Source organism: Leptodactylus fuscus, chromosome 6, assembly GCF_031893055.1.
Source record: "Leptodactylus fuscus isolate aLepFus1 chromosome 6, aLepFus1.hap2, whole genome shotgun sequence".
NCBI lineage: Eukaryota > Metazoa > Chordata > Amphibia > Anura > Leptodactylidae > Leptodactylus > Leptodactylus fuscus.
The window spans coordinates 179297474-179311148 of record NC_134270.1 but is presented as its reverse complement, the minus strand read 5'-3'; positions in this window follow the sequence as shown (position 1 = coordinate 179311148).

The window sequence follows — 13675 nt, the reverse complement described above, 5'->3', positions numbered from 1 at the left end:
TTTACTATATATTTTTGGCTGGAAATTTTCCAACACAATGGAATTCTGCCTTTGGTAATTTTTCAAACAACTTTTGGATGAAATTTACAATTTTACCAAAATTTGCCAATTTTGCTGCATGTATGTGGCCATCTTATAAGGCACCATAATATTTTCTGTAGTTTTGTATTTGTCAGATGTCTCTAGAACACGACTAGGCATATAGCTAGGCGATGCAAAGCTTTTAAAGAATTAGCTGCAACTTTTCTGGAACATAATTCAATTGTTGAAGAAAAAAATAAACTAAATTCATAGAAATAAAACAAAAACTTCAAAATGAAAAAATCAAAATCAAAACGTAGAATTAGGAGAAGTTCTTTATGGAAACTCCCCAACAAAAATAGTTGAATTGTGGGTGGAGATTACTATTGAGGACCGTGTCATGGTCATGGGCCTCGCTGGGTATAGTACGGTCCTGATGAATGGGAGAATGGGTGTTATTGTTCCTCTCGTCCTAGTGGACATATCAGAGCCTGCGCCGATGACTAATTTGTCATTTACCGGACAGTAATCGCATTTTCTCGGCTCCTGTCATCTTACGGAATAAAGGAAAGAGTTTGGTTTTCTTCTGGACTGACTCAGTAATTACAGAGTCAAAAAGAACCACAAAAAGCACTATCATCTATCCCGCAAAACACAATGAGCAAAGACTCAGTCCTGGGGAGCAATATTTAACCCCTTATGGAGTGGCTTCACTTTCAGAATTTTTTCTTAATTTTTTTTTGACATACACGAGGTCTTGTTTTTTGTGGGAGGGGATCTATTTGGTAACATGTAATTTAATAGATTACTATGGGAGCCCATATCAATTGGTTTTGTTTTTTTCTATGGGATGGGGGCAACAGAAGGCGGTTTTATACTATGTGGCCATGGTAAGGGGGACATTTCAATAAGAGGGCATATTAAGGGGTACATTATACTGTGGGGGCACCAGATTAGGATTTTATACTAAAGGGGCATATTAAGAGAGGCATTATACTGTGTGATCATATTAAGGGGAGAATTATACTGCAGGGGCATGTTAAGGCATACATTATACCGTGGGGGGACCAGATCAGGATTTTATACTGTGTGGTCATATTAAGGGCAGCATTTTACTGTGGGGGCATATTAAGGGGTGCATTATACTATGTGGTCATATTAGGGAGGCATTATATTGTGGTCATATTAAGAGGGCATTTTATTGTGGGGGCATATTAAGGGGGGCATTTTACTGTGTGGTTATATTAAGGGGTGCATTATACTATGTGGTCATATTAGGGAGGCATTATATTGTGGTCATATTAAGAGGGTATTTTATTGTGGGGCATATTAAGGGGGCATTTTACTGTGGGGGCATATTAAGGGGTGCATTATACTATGTGGTCATATTAGGGAGGCATTATATTGTGGTCATATTAAGAGGGCATTTTATTGTGGGGGCATATTAAGGGGGGCATTTAACTGTGGGAGAATATTAAGGGGTGCATATAATGTGTGGTCATATTAAGGGAGCATTATGCTAGAGTCATATTAAGGGGTACATTATACTGTGGGTAAATGTTAAAGGGGACATTTTACTATGGGGCTATGTTAAGGGGGACATTATACTGTGTGGTTATATTAAGGGGGGCATTATACTATGTGGTCATATTAGGGGGGCATTATACTGTGTGGTCATATTAAGGGGGGCATTATACTATGTGGTCATATTAGGGGGCATTATACTGTGTGGTCATATTAAGGGGGGCATTTAACAGTGGGAGAATATTAACGGGTGCATTATACTGTGTGGTCATATTAAGGGAGCATTATGCTAGAGTAATATTAAGGTGTACATTATACTGTGGGGAAATGTTAAAGGGGACATTATACTGTGTGGTTATATTAAGGGGGCATTATACTGTGGGGGCATATTAAGGGGGGGATTTTACTATGAGGGCATATTAAGGGGTTCATTATACTGTGGGGGCATATTAAGGGGGCCTTATACTATGTGGTCATATTGGGGGGGCATTATACTGTGTGGGCATATTAAAGGGGACATTATACTGTGTGGGCATATTAAAGGGGACGTTATACTGTGTGGGCATATTAAGGGAGCATTATGCTACAGAGTCATATTAAGGGGTACATTATACTGTGGGGAAATGTTAAAAGGGACATTTTACTATGGGGCTATGTTAAGAGGGGCATTATACTATGGACCTGTATTAAAGGGGACTTCAGGGGCCATATTAAGGGATACATTATACTGTCAGGGCCATATTAAGAGAGATATTGCACTCTGGAGGCTATAATGGGGCAGCCATTATACTGTAAGGGCTACAAGGGAGCATTATACTATGTGGGAACTACAAGGAGCTTGGTATTGTGTTGGGGCCCCTAAAGAGACAATGGGACATGGCTGGCAATGGGCGAGGCAGTGCTTGAATGGGTGGGATGGAGGTCGGGCTTATAACACTTAACGTCACCTCCAGATTTTGTCACTCTTGCAGTCTTCTGGGATCTATGATGAGGTGCAACATGTCTGAGCGCTCCCGCGAGGTGCACCAAATGTATTTACTCTCCACCTATTTGGTGCACTCCCCCCTCTTAGTATTTTCTCACTTCCTTCTGATAATTTTCCCGCAATGTTTTTTGCTGTTTGTTTTTGCTCCTAGATCCTATTCTGTAAACCAGGACACTACACAAGCAGCAGGAAGCCGATGCAGCGGCGGCGCCACCCGAAGCCACGGCCCTGTAATTACCATGTGTTAGGAGATCACGGCCCCTCTATCTGACGGGGTTTTTCGCTTTGGTACAAACAATAAAGACATAAGATTTATATTCCCTGAAATTTCTATTTTTTTTTTTTCCATTTCAACATCTGGGCTTTACAAACAAATGTGGGATTTATAAAACTCCTGCACACGCACTTATATTTTTAGTTGTGCGGTTTATACTGACACACTACAGTCGTATTATTCTTGACTGATATTCAGGAGGCCTCCTGGGGTGACGCTATACGGCATCCTGATGTTTTATGTATTCATCGAATTCTGTTCTTTTCTGTATCTGTTGTCACATAAGTTATTGTTCTCAGAGGAACAGAATTCCAGAACTGCAGTGAAGACTGACAAGCGACAAGACAGAATAAACTACTGTAACTTAACATGACAATGGAGACTTATATTAAGTTATGGGTATGTGGTGGCCTCATGTAATGTCATCAGTGATGGTCACCACCGGAGTAACCACAAAGAACCATGAGCTGGATTTTTCGTCAACCAGGGCAAAGATTCAGACCCCAGACCAAACTACAGATTTATCCTCCAGCAGTGACCTCTGACCCTCCCCCATTGCTATGTCCTTATCACTGGTCCCTGGTTGAAGTAGTTGGGTAGAAGGATATGGGGCTCCGGGAGGGGCAACTAAAAATTCTTAGACCCCAATGCAAAGTGCACAACAATGTGTCCAACTATCACAAGTCTGGGCTTCTAGACCCAGATGTGAATGTCCCCTAAAATTATGTCCCTCTGGGTTCCTTTGGTGTATGTGCCACACACCTTGAAATTTTGGGCCCCATCACTCCCAGACCCTGTCCAGAATTGCGGAACCATCTTCTATTTCTAAGACCTTCCTCCTCTTTTTTGCATTCTTCTTAGAATTGAAGGCGTTCTGTAGGATCAAGGATGTCTGGTAGACAGGCTCCGTATACGGTATTATATGACGGTATTATAGGTAACTTCTCCGTCTGCAGATATTTCCTAGAATAAACCATCTTATATCTTTTACGTCTGCGTCTATAGACTTGTTTACACTCTTAGGAAATCGACTTGTGACCACACTGGTTTCCTGTTCTCTATCAGGTCCTCTTTTGGCTGGAGGCGATCACGTGATCAGTCCGTTGCAATGTTGTGTCACGGGGGGTGAGGTTATTGGTGAGTTCTTTGCACGGATCTTTCTAAAGATGCTGAGACCCGGGGAGACGTCTTACTGTTCTGTCTCAGAGCTTGCACATGTGGCCAAAAGCTTAGGGTGAAAAAGCTGATAAAGAAGAATTTTCCCATTTGAATATACTGTATGGGGGCTTGTTTTTTGCAAGAGGAGCTGTGGTTTGTATTAGAACATTTTTTAAGTGCAATATTATATAATGATTAACATTTCGTTTTTTATCCAGAAAAGTTATGTTGGTGCCATTTTTGGGGCCCAGAGGCCTATATTAAGCCACTCTCCTCTTTCTGATAGCCTTGGCCCTTAATAGAGATGAGCGAGTAGTGAAATATTCGAGATTTGATATTCGTTTCGAGTAGAGCCTTAATTTGACTACTTGATCAAATATCGAATCCCATTACAGTCTATGGGAAAAAATGCTCATTTCAGGGGAAACCACTATTCGACTAAAGGAGAGTCACCAAGTCCACGAGTAGCAGGAGGAGAGTGTTTAGCAGGAGGGCTGTGCAGTTAAAGCACACGGACCCCATAGACTATAACGGGTCCGTGCGCTTTAACTGCACAGCGCTTGCAGTTGTGTTGATATTCCGTTCCGGGGAGTCCTCTTGTGGACTCCTTCCAAATGGGAGGTAAGCGCTAATGTGAACTTACTCCTCCTGCAGAACCAGCATTGATTGGCCGAATGCTATATACTGTATAGCATTCGACAAATCAACGCTGGTTCTGCCGGAGGCTCGTCCTTGCTAGTCGGGAGGCGGAGTCTAAGCTCGGACCACAATGGAGACTGCTGTGGTGCAATCTTAGACTCCGCCTCCTCACAGACGAGCTTCCGGTAGAACCAGCGTTGATTGGCTGAATGCTGTACACTGGCCAATCAATGCTGGTCAATGCATTCCTATGAGAAAAAGTCAGCTCCCTTGTAACAGCAAGCTGCCAGCTCTCCCGACTAGCAAGGACGAGCCTGCTGCAGAACCAGCGTTGATTGGCTGAATGCTGTACACTGTATAGCATTCGGCCAATCAACGCTGGTTCTGAATCAAATCTTTCCATCGAATAGTAGTAGTATTCGATCGAGTACGAGTATTTTGAATACCGTAGTATCGAATACTACTCCCTCATCTCTAGCCCTTAACATTGTCCTTTTTCTTGCTCGGCCATGCCCTTTCTACAATGAAATGCAAAAAGTCTCTAATGTACATCACAGACATGGTGCACAGCATTTAGGACACTGTTTTGGCACTGAAAGAGCCTTAATTCTGGCAGTTTAAGTTTAGAAATCCGACCCCTGCGAGCCCCCAATCATCCAATCACATGTGCTCAATTAAACAGGGAACATTTTGTGTGGTCCGGAATAGTTTTCCATGTCTGCATTTGGAAAAGCACAATAATATTAAGACTTTTTATGCAATTTGCAACTTTTTGAACGAATTGCAACTTTTTGGGACTTTTTGAAGCTTTTTCTCCTCTTGACCCCAGTTACCCTCCCACATAGAACTATCTGCCAACCTCACTTTTTTTTAACAAATTGTCTTCCCTTTGGTCACTGAGTACAGGCCACAATATTTATTTTTTAAAGTTTTTGTTTGGTATTGTAAGCAACAAGGGGAAACAAATCAAAATTAGTAACAAGAGACTTCCCGACAGAGTCTTACTACAATCAAATGGGGTTAATCCTGGAAGAAATCACATGATTACAATACAGGAAATACAGAGTATACACTGTGGACCATAAATGATAAATCTTCATCCTCTCCAGCAGTCCTCCATCCTCTCCTACAGTCCTCCATCCTCTCCTACAGTCCTCCATCCTCTCCAGCAGTCCTCCATCCTCTCCGGCCGTCCTCCATCCTCTCCTACAGTTCCTCATCCTCTCCTACAGTCCCCATCCTCTCCTACAGTCCTCCATCCTCTCCAGCAGTCCTCCATCCTCTCCTACAGTCCTCCATCCTCTCCAGCAGTCCTCCATCCTCTCCTTCAGTCCCCCATCCTCTCCAGCAGTCCTCCATCCTCTCCTACAATCCTCCATCCTCTCCAGCAGTCCTCCATCCTCTCCTACAATCCTCCATCCTCTCCAGCAGTCCTTCATCCTCTCCTTCAGTCCCCCATCCTCTCCAGCAGTCCTCCATCCTCTCCTACAGTCCTCCATCCTCTCCAGCAGTCCTCCATCCTCTCCTACAGTCCCTCATCCTCTCCAGCAGTCCTCCATCCTCTCCTACAGTCCTCCATCCTCTCCAGCAGTCCTCCATCCTCTCCTACAATCCTCCATCCTCTCCAGCAGTCCTTCATCCTCTCCTTCAGTCCCCCATCCTCTCCAGCAGTCCTCCATCCTCTCCTACAGTCCTCCATCCTCTCCAGCAGTCCTCCATCCTCTCCTACAGTCCCTCATCCTCTCCAGCAGTCCTCCATCCTCTCCAGCAGTCCTCCATCCTCTCCTTCAGTCCCCCATCCTCTCCAGCAGTCCTCCATCCTCTCCTACAATCCTCCATCCTCTCCTACAATCCTCTATCCTCTCCTACAGTCCTCCATCCTCTCCTACAATCCTCCATCCTCTCCTACAGTCCTTCCTCCATCCTCTCCAGCAGTCCTCCATCCTCTCCTACAATCCTCCATCCTCTCCTACAGTCCCACATCCTCTCCAGCAGTCCCACATCCTCTCCTACAATCCCCCATCCTCTCCTACAGTCCCCCATCCTCTCCTACAGTCCCCCATCCTCTCCTACTGTCCCCCATCCTCTCCTACAATCCCCCATCCTCTCCTACAATCCCCATCCTCTCCTACAATCCCCCATCCTCTCCTACAATCCTCCATCCTCTCCTACAGTCCTCCATCCTCTCCAGCAGTCCTCCATCCTCTCCTACAGTCCCCCATCCTCTCCTACAGTCCCCCATCCTCTCCTACAATCCCCCATCCTCTCCTACAATCCTCCATCTTCTCCTACAGTCCTCCATCCTCTCCAGCAGTCCCACATCCTCTCCTACAGTCCCTCATCCTCTCCTACAATCCCCCATCCTCTCCTACAGTCCTCCATCCTCTCCAGCAGTCCTCCATCCTCTCCTACAATCCTCCATCCTCTCCTACAGTCCTCCATCCTCTCCTTCAGTCCCCCATCCTCTCCTACAGTCCTCCATCCTCTCCTACAATCCTCCATCCTCTCCTACAGTCCTCATCCTCTCCAGCAGTCCTCCATCCTCTCGTACAGTCCTTCCTCCATCCTCTCCAGCAGTCCTCCATCCTCTCCTACAGTCCTCCATCCTCTCCAGCAGTCCGCCTTCCTCTCCGCTCTATCATTACTCTTGACTTATCTGATTTATTTCTCCTACATCTTGGAGAATACACTGTGTAATAAACCTCCTATACAATGTAATTACTCCCATCATTATGACGTCTTATATGGTCGCTCCCACAAGTATAGTCCTTGCATCCAGCCACCACCCGAGCCTGAACTGCTGCCCTCCAGCTCACCATTTGTCTGCACGTGCCGCCATTTGCACCATGAATGTTTTTGTTTTTTCTCAGTTCCCTCTTGTGTACTAGGAATACTATTCTAAGCTTTTAGGGGAACTCCAGCACATACTAGATTCCCATAGAGAAGGAGCCGACGCTGATGGTGTCACATGCGGGGCGCCCTGGTCAGTGCAGTGCATTGGACGTGGCTAAAATCTCCAGTGTTACACAAGGGCTTACACAGTTTTTGGATATGATAAAGAGGTGCTGGGGCATCTAAGGACCCCGGATGACGACTCTTATAGTGACCCCACAACAGTAACACTGAGATCTACAGGGGCAACTGCATAACAAATGACAGGTGCCAAATACTAGTGACAACCACTGAGCCCCACCATAGTGACAACTATAGAGCCTTCATAACCAACCCAGATGAGAATAGGACACTTGTTCAGGATCCCCCATATTATACAGAGGTCACCACAGAGGGTAGTCATGCCCCGCCCCTCAGACCCTGCACTAGGTATAATTCAGTGGATCAGTTTTCCTGGACTGTCCCTTTAAGCCCCCCGAGCCCTTCGCCTGTTCCCTGAGGCAGCAGCCCTGTACAGTTTGCAGTGCCTGTGGTTATGGCAGCGCCCTGTGGTTAGCGGGTCTCTTATTGTCCTGCAGCCTGACCGCACCGCCCCAGGGGCCCCGTTTCTGCCTCGCTGCAACTTTTATCATTTGCTCTCTCAACATCTGCTAAAAAAGGAAACAATCAACATTAACCCTTAAGATGCTGGGAGGAGGCAAAAAAGTGTCACACCCTACAAAAATAAATGGACCGTGGGCCCCTTCAGCCCCTGGGCCCCATAGGAGCCACCATGACCATGACTGTAACCAACAGAGAATGTACTGACTCCATGGCAGGAAATCGTCTGCACCAAATCTGGGGAGAGGTCTGATTTATCGAATGAGCAGCTTGTAAGCCTAGAGAAGCTATGGCGGTATTACAGGGTCTGTATAGGGCAGTATTACTGTGGACTGTGTAAGTTAATACTATATGCATATGATATATATGGTTTGCACTCTATGGCGGTATTATAGGGTCTGTATATGGCAGTATTACTGTGGACTCTAAGGGGATATTATATTCATATCTTGTATTATGTGTGCGCTCTATGGCGGTATAATATGCTCTGTATATAGTAGTATTACTGCGGACTCTTTAATGGGGCGTTATTTTCATACTGTACATTGCATTTGCACTATGTGGTGGTATTATATGCTCTGTATATGACAGTTTTACTGAGGATTCTGTAATGGGTGTGTTATGTATGAGCGTCATTGCAGTATTATATACTCAGTATATGGTAGTATTACTGCAAACTCTTTAATGGAGTGTGAGTTTCATACTGTACATTATGTGTGCACTCTATGGTGGTATTATATGCTCTGCATATGGCTGCATTATTTTGGCACTATATAGTCCCAGAAGGTTTACCAGAGTCACAGACTACAGATAGCAATATCTAACTGACTGGGGCTGGATGGCAAACTCATCCCTGCTGCTCTGACATACTCAGCTCTGCTGCCCTGACATACTCAGCTCTGCTGCTCTGACATACTCATCCCTGCTGCCCTGACATACTCATCCCTGCTGCCCTGACATACTCATCCCTGCTGCTCTGACATACTCAGCTCTGCTGCTCTGACATACTCATCCCTGCTGCTCTGACATACTCATCCCTGCTGCTCTGACATACTCATCCCTGCTGCCCTGACATACTCATCCCTGCTGCTCTGACATACTCATCCCTGCTGCTCTGACATACTCAGCTCTGCTGCTCTGACATACTCATCCCTGATGCTCTGACACACTCAGCTCTGCTGCTCTGACATACTCATCCCTGCTGCTCTGACATACTCATCCCTGCTGCTCTGACATACTCATCCCTGCTGCTCTGACATACTCATCCCTGCTGCTCTGACATACTCATCCCTGCTGCTCTGACATACTCATCCCTGCTGCTCTGACATACTCATCCCTGCTGCTCTGACATACTCATCCCTGCTGCTCTGACATACTCATCCCTGCTGCTCTGACATACTCATCCCTGCTGCTCTGACATACTCATCCCTGCTGCTCTGACATACTCATCCCTGATGCTCTGACACACTCAGCTCTGCTGCTCTGACATACTCATCCCTGCTGCCCTGACATACTCATCCCTGCTGCTCTGACATACTCATCCCTGCTGCTCTGACATACTCATCCCTGCTGCTCTGACATACTCATCCCTGCTGCTCTGACATACTCAGCTCTGCTGCTCTGACATACTCATCCCTGCTGCTCTGACATACTCATCCCTGCTGCTCTGACATACTCAGCTCTGCTGCTCTGATATACTCATCCCTGCTGCTCTGACATACTCATCCCTGTGGCTCTGACATACTCATCCCTGCTGCTCTGACATACTCAGCTCTGCTGCTCTGACATACTCAGCTCTGCTGCCCTGACATACTCAGCTCTGCTGCCCTGACATACTCAGCTCTGCTGCTCTGACATACTGAGCTCTGCTGCTCTGACATGCTCATCCCTGCTGCTCTGACATACTCATCCCTGCTGCTCTGACATACTCATCTCTGCTGCTCTGACATACTCAGCTCTGCTGCTCTGACATACTCAGCTCTGCTGCTCTGACACACTCAGCTCTGCTGCTCTGACATACTCATCTCTGCTGCTCTGACATACTCATCCCTGCTGCTCTGACATACTCATCTCTGCTGCTCTGACACACTCAGCTCTGCTGCTCTGACACACTCAGCTCTGCTGCTCTGACATACTCATCCCTGCTGCTCTGACATACTCATCCCTGATGCTCTGACATACTCAGCTCTGCTGCTCTGACATACTCATCCCTGATGCTCTGACACACTCAGCTCTGCTGCTCTGACATACTCATCCCTGCTGCTCTGACATACTCAGCTCTGCTGCTCTGACATACTCATCCCTGCTGCTCTGACATACTCAGCTCTGCTGCTCTGACATACTCATCCCTGCTGCTCTGACATGCTCATCCCTGATGCTCTGACATACTCAGCTCTGCTGCTCTGACATACTCATCCCTGCTGCTCTGACATACTCATCCCTGCTGCTCTGACATACTCAGCTCTGCTGCTCTGACATACTCATCCCTGCTGCTCTGACATACTCATCCCTGATGCTCTGACATACTCAGCTCTGCTGCTCTGACATACTCATCCCTGCTGCTCTGACATACTCATCCCTGCTGCTCTGACATGCTCATCCCTGATGCTCTGGCACACTCAGCTCTGCTGCTCTGACACACTCAGCTCTGCTGCTCTGACATACTCATCCCTGATGCTCTGACACACTCAGCTCTGCTGCTCTGACATACTCATCCCTGCTGCTCTGACACACTCAGCTCTGCTGCTCTGACATACTCATCCCTGATGCTCTGACACACTCAGCTCTGCTGCTCTGACATACTCATCCCTGTGGCTCTGACATACTCATCCCTGCTGCTCTGACATACTCAGCTCTGCTGCTCTGACATACTCATCCCTGATGCTCTGACACACTCAGCTCTGCTGCTCTGACATACTCATCCCTGTGGCTCTGACATACTCATCCCTGATGCTCTGACACACTCAGCTCTGCTGCTCTGACATACTCATCCCTGCTGCTCTGACACACTCATCCCTGCTGCTCTGACATACTCATCCCTGCTGCTCTGACATACTCATCCCTGTGGCTCTGACATACTCATCCCTGCTGCTCTGACATACTCATCCCTGCTGCTCTGACATACTCATCCCTGATGCTCTGACATACTCAGCTCTGCTGCTCTGACATACTCATCCCTGATGCTCTGACACACTCAGCTCTGCTGCTCTGACATACTCATCCCTGCTGCTCTGACATACTCATCCCTGCTGCTCTGACATACTCAGCTCTGCTGCTCTGACATACTCATCCCTGCTGCTCTGACATACTCAGCTCTGCTGCTCTGACATACTCATCCCTGCTGCTCTGACATGCTCATCCCTGATGCTCTGACACACTCAGCTCTGCTGCTCTGACATACTCAGCTCTGCTGCTCTGACATGCTCATCCCTGATGCTCTGACACACTCAGCTCTGCTGCTCTGACATACTCATCCCTGCTGCTCTGACATACTCATCCCTGCTGCTCTGACATACTCAGCTCTGCTGCTCTGACATGCTCATCCCTGATGCTCTGACACACTCAGCTCTGCTGCTCTGACATACTCATCCCTGCTGCTCTGACACACTCATCCCTGCTGCTCTGACATACTCATCTCTGCTGCTCTGACATACTCATCCCTGCTGCTCTGACATACTCATCCCTGCTGCTCTGACACACTCAGCTCTGCTACATCTGCACATGGGAATGTTTATTTGCATTAAGTGTGTAGAATCAGAAAATCTTCTGGACAGATCCGAGTGCTAAGAATTCCTTGTATGGTGTAATGTGAGAGCGAAGAATCTCTGCCAAAGTAAAGCCTGGAGGACGGATTACCTGCAGTGAACTTACTAATATGTTAGAGAGGTAATGAGGTATATTCAGTGCAAGATACATATATACTGTATATACATATATATATATAGCCCTACCAGCCACAGGACACTGATATAAGAAGCCACGCCGGGGATTTAATGAGCCATCATGTCCTCAGCTGCTGCAGAACCTCATAATACACACCTCAGCTGCTGCAGAACCTCATAATACACACCTCAGCTGCTGCAGAACCTCATAATACACACCTCAGCTACTGCAGAACATCATAATGCACACCACAGCTACTGCAGAACATCATAGTACACCTCAGCTACTGCAGAACATCATAATGCACACCACAGCTACTGCAGAACATCATAATGCACACCACAGCTACTGCAGAACATCATAATACACACCTCAGCTGCTGCAGAACATCATAGTACACCTCAGCTGCTGCAGAACATCATAATACACACCTCAGCTGCTGCAGAACATCATAGTATACCTCAGCTGCTGCAGAACCTCATAATACACACCACAGCTGCTACAGAACATCATAATGCACACCTCAGCTGCTGCAGAACCTCATAGTACACCTCAGCTGCTGCAGAACATCATAGTTAGAGATGAGCGAACAGTGTTCTATCGAACACATGTTCGATCGGATATCAGGGTGTTCGCCATGTTCGAATCGAATCGAACACCGCGTGGTAAAGTGCGCCAAAATTCGATTCCCCTCCCACCTTCCCTGGCGCCTTTTTTGCACCAATAACAGCGCAGGGGAGGTGGGACAGGAACTACGACACCGGGGGCATTGAAAAAAATTGGAAAAAGTCATTGGCTGCCGAAATCAGGTGACCTCCATTTTAGACGAATAGTGGATTTCAAATCCGGGTCATATGAGAATGTGAACTTTGTGACTATGAGACAGGGATAGCTGTACAGGCAGGGATAGCTAGGGATAACCTTTATTTAGGGGGGAATGTTATTAAAAATAACTTTTTGGGGCTCTATCGGGTGTGTAATTGTGATTTTTGTGAGATAAACTTTTTCCCATAGGGATGCATTGGCCAGCGCTGATTGGCCGAATTCCGTACTCTGGCCAATCAGTGCTGGCCAATGCATTCTATTAGCTTGATGAAGCAGAGTGTGCACAAGGGTTCAAGCGCACCCTCGGCTCTGATGTAGGAGAGCCGAGGGTGCACTTGAACCCTTGTGCACCCTCAGCTCTGCTACATCAGAGCCGAGGGTGCGCTTGAACCCTTGTGCACACTCTGCTTCATCAAGCTAATAGAATGCATTGGCCAGCGCTGATTGGCCAGAGTACGGAACTCGACCAATCAGCGCTGGCTCTGCTGGAGGAGGCGGAGTCTAAGATCGCTCCACACCAGTCTCCATTCAGGTCCGACCTTAGACTCCGCCTCCTCCAGCAGAGCCAGCGCTGATTGGTCGAGTTCCGTACTCTGGCCAATCAGCACTGGCCAATGCATTTCTATGGGGAAAAGTTAGCTTGCGAAAATCGCAAACTGACAGGGATTTCCATGAAATAAAGTGACTTTTATGCCCCCAGACATGCTTCCCCTGCTGTCCCAGTGTCATTCCAGGGTGTTGGTATCATTTCCTGGGGTGTCATAGTGGACTTGGTGACCCTCCAGACACGAATTTGGGTTTCCCCCTTAACGAGTTTATGTTCCCCATAGACTATAATGGGGTTCGAAACCCATTCGAACACTCGAACAGTGAGC